Below are 7,500 nucleotides of genomic sequence, written 5' to 3'. Positions count from 1 at the left end.
GCGTGCCTACAAGGCATATTTTGAAGTTCATCTTGGTGATCAAGACAAGCAATGGGCTCCTCATGTTGTGTGCCACAATTGTGAGGAAATGCTTCGAGACTGGACCAAAGGAAAACGCAAAGGTCTGCCTTTTGGAGTTCCAATGATTTGGCGCGAACCCACCAACCATGTAACTGACTGTTATTTCTGCATGGTAAACACAACGGGTGTTGGGAAGAAAAACCGACATAAGATTACGTATCCGAACATTCCCTCAGCTATTCGGCCTGTTCCGCACTCTGAAGAAGTACCTGTTCCAGTTTTCAAAGGTTTGCCTTCATTGGACGATAAAGACATTGGACATGATACAAGCCAGCAAGACAGTTGTGACAGTGAATTGTCAGAAAAGTGTTCACAATCGGAGGACTGTTCTTCAGACACTGAACCTTTCCCCGTCCCTAAGCCTCTTCCCCAGGCTGAACTGAATGATTTAGTGCGGGATTTAGGTCTTTCAAAGAAAGCAGCAGAGCTTTTGGCATCAAGATTACAAGGCAGAAATCTTGTTGATCACTCTGTTAAAGTATCATATTTCAGAAAGCGTGACCAGCTTTTTGTGACCTTCTTTTCAAAAGACAGACAGTTTGTTTACTGCCATGACATCCCAGGGCTTCTCAAAGAACTGGGTGTACCTTACTATAGTCCTGCTGAATGGAGACTCTTTTTAGACAGTTCAAAACGCAGTCTAAAGTGTGTTCTTTTACATAATGGCAATGTTTATGGAGCAGTACCTGTCGGTCACTCAGTGCATTTGCGGGAAGACTATGATGATATGAGAATGGTCATGGACTTATTAAAGTATCATGAGCACAATTGGATAATTTGTGTAGACTTAAAGATGGTCAACTTTCTTCTTGGACAACAGAAAGGTTTCACCAAGTTTCCATGTTTCCTCTGTATGTGGGACAGCCGAGCACGAGACAGACATTGGGTCCAGAAGGACTGGCCTATTCGTGACACCCTTGAAGCAGGCATCCCAAATATCATACAAGACCCAATTGTAAACAGAGATAAGATCATCTTTCCTCCTCTTCACATCAAATTAGGTTTGATGAAACAATTTGTCAAGGCACTGGAAACCGAAGGTGAATGTTTCCAACACATCATCACAGCTTTACCAGGGTTATCATTTGAGAAGATCAAAGCAGGCGTGTTTGATGGCCCACAGATTCGAACCCTAATTCGTGATGATCAGTTTGTTGCTAAGATGACCGCTTTAGAAAGGGCAGCATGGTTATCCTTTGTGGCAGTCGTTCAGAACTTCCTTGGAAACAATAAGGCGGAGAACTACAGTGAACTTGTGAACAGAATGCTCCTCGCTTTTCGTGATCTCGGGTGCAACATGAGCATCAAGCTTCATTTTTTGAACAGCCACCTTGATCAGTTCCCTGACAACCTGGGGGCTGTGAGTGACGAACAAGGAGAACGATTCCACCAAGACCTAAAGATCATGGAAGAACGCTACCAAGGGCGCTGGGACAAAAGTATGATGGCTGACTACTGCTGGAGCATTAAACGAAATTGCCCAGATGAAATGTACAAACGCAAATTCCTGCCTGAAAAAATACACAAAGAAATTGATAAGCTTCCATCAGCTGTGGTGATGTTCTGAAGGATGCTAATCTAACTTTGGGATAGATGTTCTGTTAATGTTCTGTTTCTTTTGCCTTAATAAATGTACAGAAATGGCTTTCATACTGTTTTAAGATTCAAGTGAACAAAAGAATTGTGGCTGATATTGCAATTTCCTATAATAACGAAAATTTAAAAAATAAATAAAAATGTCAAATTGCATAAAATCTGTAGCTTGCAGACAAAACCCGACTTCAGATTTGAAATCAGCACACTCAAGTTGACTATAGAAAAGTCTTTTTTTAAATGCAACAAAATGAGTGTTCCCCAGTGTAATAATAATGATGATAATAATAGTAATGATAATAATAATATAATTGTAATGATGATAGTAATAATAATGAAAATAATAATAATAATAATAATGATAATATAGTAATAATAATAATGATAATAATAATGATAATATCAATAATAATAGAAATAATAATAATAATAGTAATAATGATAATGCTAACAATAATAATGATAATAACAATAATCATAAGAATGATAATAACCATAGCAATAATAATAATAATAATGATAATAACAATAATCATGATAATCATAATAACCATAGCAATAATAATAGTAATAATGATAATATTTTTTTTCACCAGTTGGCAATCTTTACGGAGCTTTATTTTGTCTGAGACTAAACAAGCTATTTTAGTCATATTGGAGGGACTGCGTGGACTGTAAGAGGGAGCCCGTGGTCGGCAACGGACAAAGAGAACTACCCCCCCAGTCATCCCCGCTCCCCCTCTTACGTATCTCTAGACACAAAGCTATCATCTGCACCCCAACACACACCCCACCTCCTATACAATGTTCCTTATTCTTATAAGCTTATGATCTCTTCTTGTCGTTCACTTGATCCGGATTTGCAAGATCGGTCCTGCGAACCATGACAGCTGCCTTTTTCCTTCCAGGTGAAATTAACCTTCTCGTTGTCGTGATGGACCTCTTGAACGCGAGGCACCGCAGGCAGCTGAATTAAATTTCCGGGCGCCAATCAGAAGGAAGTTTGTATAAGAAAGCGTCTGATAAAGGCGTCACATCTGGAATGGATATTTCTAATCTCTTTGAGATAAAATTCTGCCCTCAGCTGAACAAAGGCATTTGATGTACCCCAAAAGAGAAATTTCTAAAATGGACAAGGATTAATTCTGACTGTTCATTGATCATTGAACTTAACCTAAAACATCAATACGGATCGATTCGTTAAGATGTTGCCATATAATTCTGAACCAAGTTTTCTTTTCCTTCTATTTATGTTATTACCCATAAGGCAAAGTAGTTGGAAAAGGAAGAAGAACTGAAAGTCTTTTGGTAGCTGGATGTAAGGATGAAGACGTTCGCCTTCATTACATACGCCACCTGTCCCCGCCAGCACGCCTCTCCCCGTACGAACAGCCATACATTGACTGAAGACAACCTGTGTATACTGTTTTCGGTGACGGAATAGGTGAGGAGCGTACGCAGTAGTTGCGGCCGAAGCCGTCACCTTTACTACTATGCTCTTGGACTGTTGGGGCAGGTAACAGTCACTGCTGGGAATCAGAGAGGAGTTTGGGACTCAAACCCATAACTAAGCAGATGCAAGACCAGTACACTTCCGATGACGTCACATCGCAAGGGTGATGGGGTAACTCATCTCCTTTGCTTGCAGAAGACAAACCAGCAAAGTCTTTATGTTTGTCTGCAGAAGAAATTGTCTAGTCAGCCACTGAGAAGAATATTCTCTCTTATACTATAGACACTATAGACTGGAGTGGAAGAGGCTGACGCGGAGATCACACGGGAAGAATCCATACTCATCCCAATCACAGGCCTACCTAAGGTGTTAAAGAAGGACAAAAAGCGTGAACTCATAGAGGGATGGGATAATAAAGGAGAGGCTGAGAGAAGCAGAAAGAACGGATAGCCGAAGTTGTGAGTGACTCAGCATTCTTCTGTGAGTGGAGATGATTCTCTTGTCACAAAAGAATGTTGTATGTCTCTGGTCCTTACGACTGTCACTAAGTCTCTAAAACAATAATTATATCTAAAGCTTATGCAGCCAGCAACCTATACGAGAGAAATCACTACTATAGATTAACTACATTTATATAAATAATAATGATAATCAAATCCAGCAGTTGAGGAGTCCTCCCGGGGAACTCGTGATTAGGAGTTTCGTCTGCTCACATCTTGCCACGCAAGGCATTGTGTGCATGTGACGTATATGCATAACTAATACAGTGATCCTATGCATCCGTACCACACATTCGTTATGGCGACACTTGCTGATTTTATTCCGATCAATGTTAGTGACTTCATTCAGCTGGTAGACACCCCTGAAGCCGAATGGGCACTCGGTCTATCAAGGCCCTCATTTTCAATGACACAATCTGCCGTTTTGCCAGAATAAGATTATCAAGCTTAACGACACTTTTATGAGAATGATATAGTCTAACTCATTACCTAAATGAAGTCGCATAATAGGAGTCAAACATCTAAATCATATTTTTACTATGGCTGCCTCCAGGTGATTTTATTCAACGAAGGGGGCTTTCCCTCAGCAAAGGGGTCTAAAACGATCTCGATCTTTTATTGTAGATGTCGCTGGGGTATTTATTGATCTGATAGAATTGTTTATACCACTTCGACTACCAAGCTGAAAGGATTGAAAAACTCGCATGGAGTATTTACTGCTTAAATTTTATATAATCATTATTTTAGGGACTTGAATAGCAATCCTATAGGCCAGAATCACAGGGTATTCTTGGAGTAAAAAAGTAGATTAGAGAAAAAACAACAATGCTGATCCCTTTTATCTTCTACCATCCTTCCTTTCTACTGACCTCTTTAAATCTCTCCTTTACCACCTCTCTCGCCTTTAATTCCACCTCTTCGACGCGATGGTCTCCCCAAGGATAGAAGCGCTAGTTGTTGTCGACGAAATAAAAGGGGGCAAAAATCGGTCAGATTCGAACGTGTTGTTGTTTTTGTTTCGTCCGGTCATAAACAAACCACGTGATCATCACTATGCGCCGACCCGAACGCCGGTCGCCACCAGAGCCGTTCAGTCAGTGAGAGATAAAATTCGTTCAAGACCTCGGATGTTCATCATCTTATCACCAGGTGGACGAGATTAAGTTTACTGAAAAAAGCGGTTCAATGCCAACCCCGACCGAACGAAGTGAGCAGCTGCTCTTCATCTTATCAAGTGGGTTTCCCCATAAACAAACTGCGTTGGCCAGTTATCACCTACAATATATATCTATCAGGGCAGAGATAGACCAAAGGTCTTCAATTAGGGGGATTTACACCCTAAGGGGGTTGTATTTTAGTGTTTTAGGAAGGGGGAAATCAAGCCACACATTGCTAGAATTAGATTGTTGGCATGCTGATCTTCCTACAAACTACAATCCGAAACATTCTGCAGTCTACAAAGTCTTTAGGACATCACCCTTTTTTAAGTGTCATAGGCTAAAGTTATCATAAAAATTTCACCTTTTGAGTATGACAAACTTGTGAATGAGCTCAACCATTTCAGTGACTCAGTGGTGGCATTCTCCGAGGTCTAGCACCCAGGTTCGGGAGAGACTAGTTTAAAGGGTTATAGTTATTACTCGTGTGTCCAAGCCGATGCAAAGAATGTGTAGGATATCACCAATGTAATTTTGATCATTTCGAGCCTTTCAGCCTACTTGCTAGTGGTGATAAATCCAGAAGATGAGCAGTTAATGCATATAACGATACACCCACCAACGAGTAGAATCACATCTCTTTTATTGCCGTATACGTTTTGCTCCAGATGAAGTAAACAGCCTTGAAAAGATGGAAACTTTCCATACCAAGCTCAACTCATTAGTAGGAGTACCCTGAAACAGTATCCTGGTAGTACTGGGTGGCCTCAACACCTCCACAAGCATCGATCGAACTGTATACAAGACATGTGTCAACTCGTATACTCGTAGTTCTGGAATTGTGAAGGACAACAGTTAGTTATTCCTAGGTTTCGCAAGATATAGCTCCAGAGTCGTGAAATGCATCGTTAATTTTTATATTTAAGGAATGGTTGTGTAAGGGAGGCAATCGATCATGCACTCATTCACACTCACTGGAGACGCTTATAGAACTGTAGGGTGTTCAGAAATGTATAGTTCTTTGGAACAAACCAAAGCTTGGTTGCGGATGCTCTGAAGTTGCGCCTCAAACATGGGGAACTTTCAAGATTTTGTTCTCCCAAGCTGAATTTGATAACGTCTTAAACGAGGTTGTAGCTTGTGAATATTATATAGCAGCCTCAAATCGTTTAGAGATATCAAGTACTCTGAAAGATGCTGAACAATTATGGGACAGCCTTCAATTTGGAAACTCAGTCATAAAGTGGGGCTTGCCTTGAAACCAGACTCAAGTCAAGAACAGGGACATATCGGAGGAGAAAGCATGTGTTATCAAGGAGACTCGAACATTACGGCCGGCTGATAATGAAGACATGCGCAGGGAACTTACATATCATATAAGAGTTCGTTTGCAAGCTGGTCGACAGAACTAAGTAAGATGCATTGTGAAAGAGTCCCATTTTGCAGAAGACAAATCTCGCCCTGCTTGGAGTGTATTCGAGTTTCAGCGCCTCTAGTCCACACAGTAACTGGACTGCATTCATGATTCAGATGTCTCTATACTAAGAGATGCAGATGAGGCAAGATTAGATTGAGGAGGAGACCTTAAACCTTTCCTGAAGGTGACCCCCACATATGTGGATTTAGTCACCACTGTTGCTCAATTTTTAGGGAATGCAAGCCATTGGTATTTGAGCAGAGTGGAGGTGTGATCTTATCACCCACGAGTAAGTCTAGAAAGAAAAAGGTAGCATATATATATATATATGTATATATATATATATATATATATATATATATATATATATGTATGTGTGTGTGTGTGTGTGTGTGTGTGTATACAAACACACACACAGGCACACACACACACACACACACACACACACACACACACACACACACACACACACATACACACACACACACACACACACACACACACACACACACACACACACACACACACACACACACACACACACACACACACACACACACACATATATACATATATATATATGTATATATATATATATATTTATATGTATGTATATGTTTATATATATATATATATATATATATATATATATATATATATGAGAGTATGGGTGAAGGAAGAACAAGAGAAGATGGGCTAGAACTCCTTTATTACTTATACGTTTCGACCGACTCGGTCATTTTTCAGTAAGCTGGGCTATGGCCTACCTAGGACAAACCACCCGCTCGCGCGGGGGGATCGGTTTTTGTGGGAGGGGAAGAGTGTCTGTAAGAAAACTAAAAGATATTAACGTATAAAAGAGGGCTATTGCCAATAAGCGCTTTTTCCATGGGCGATAAACTAAGGACCGATTGATGGTGGTGACTCGGGAGAAAAGGGCAGGAAACTTGGACGGCGACGCCGACGCCTGGGATTAGAATCACCAAAAGTTGAGAAAATGTTAGGAGGCATAGTAGTAGAGAAAGGTTGAAAAACGGAAAAATCTTTAGTAGGAGGTAAACTGAAATGAGAAGATGTAGTACAAGAGAAAGTTAGAAAGGAAGCGACGTTTAGTCGAAGAAAAAGTAAGTGTAGATATTTGTGCGTAGGGCATGGTTATGTTCGTGAGAGATGTGTGTATGTATCTTACGAGAAGTAAGGTTCATTTTCCGCGTGTGGCGTTGCTGAATAACCCCAAACTAGGCAAAGCACGTTCCTTATTATCCCCAGGTGAGGCAAAACACGTTCCTGATTAAACCC

The 7,500-nt window shown here is 40.6% G+C and overlaps 1 protein-coding gene across 1 annotated transcript in view; it reads right to left on the bottom strand.

The window, feature by feature from the left end:
* LOC143025197 (uncharacterized) overlaps positions 1-7,500 on the bottom strand; it is a 54,240-nt gene that overhangs the window by 23,657 nt on the left and 23,083 nt on the right. The window lies entirely within an intron of this gene.

Source organism: Oratosquilla oratoria, chromosome 5 (genome assembly GCF_046742065.1).
Source record: "Oratosquilla oratoria isolate Oo_2021 chromosome 5, ASM4674206v1, whole genome shotgun sequence".
NCBI lineage: Eukaryota > Metazoa > Arthropoda > Malacostraca > Stomatopoda > Squillidae > Oratosquilla > Oratosquilla oratoria.
This window is presented reverse-complemented; position numbering and strand designations above follow the sequence as displayed.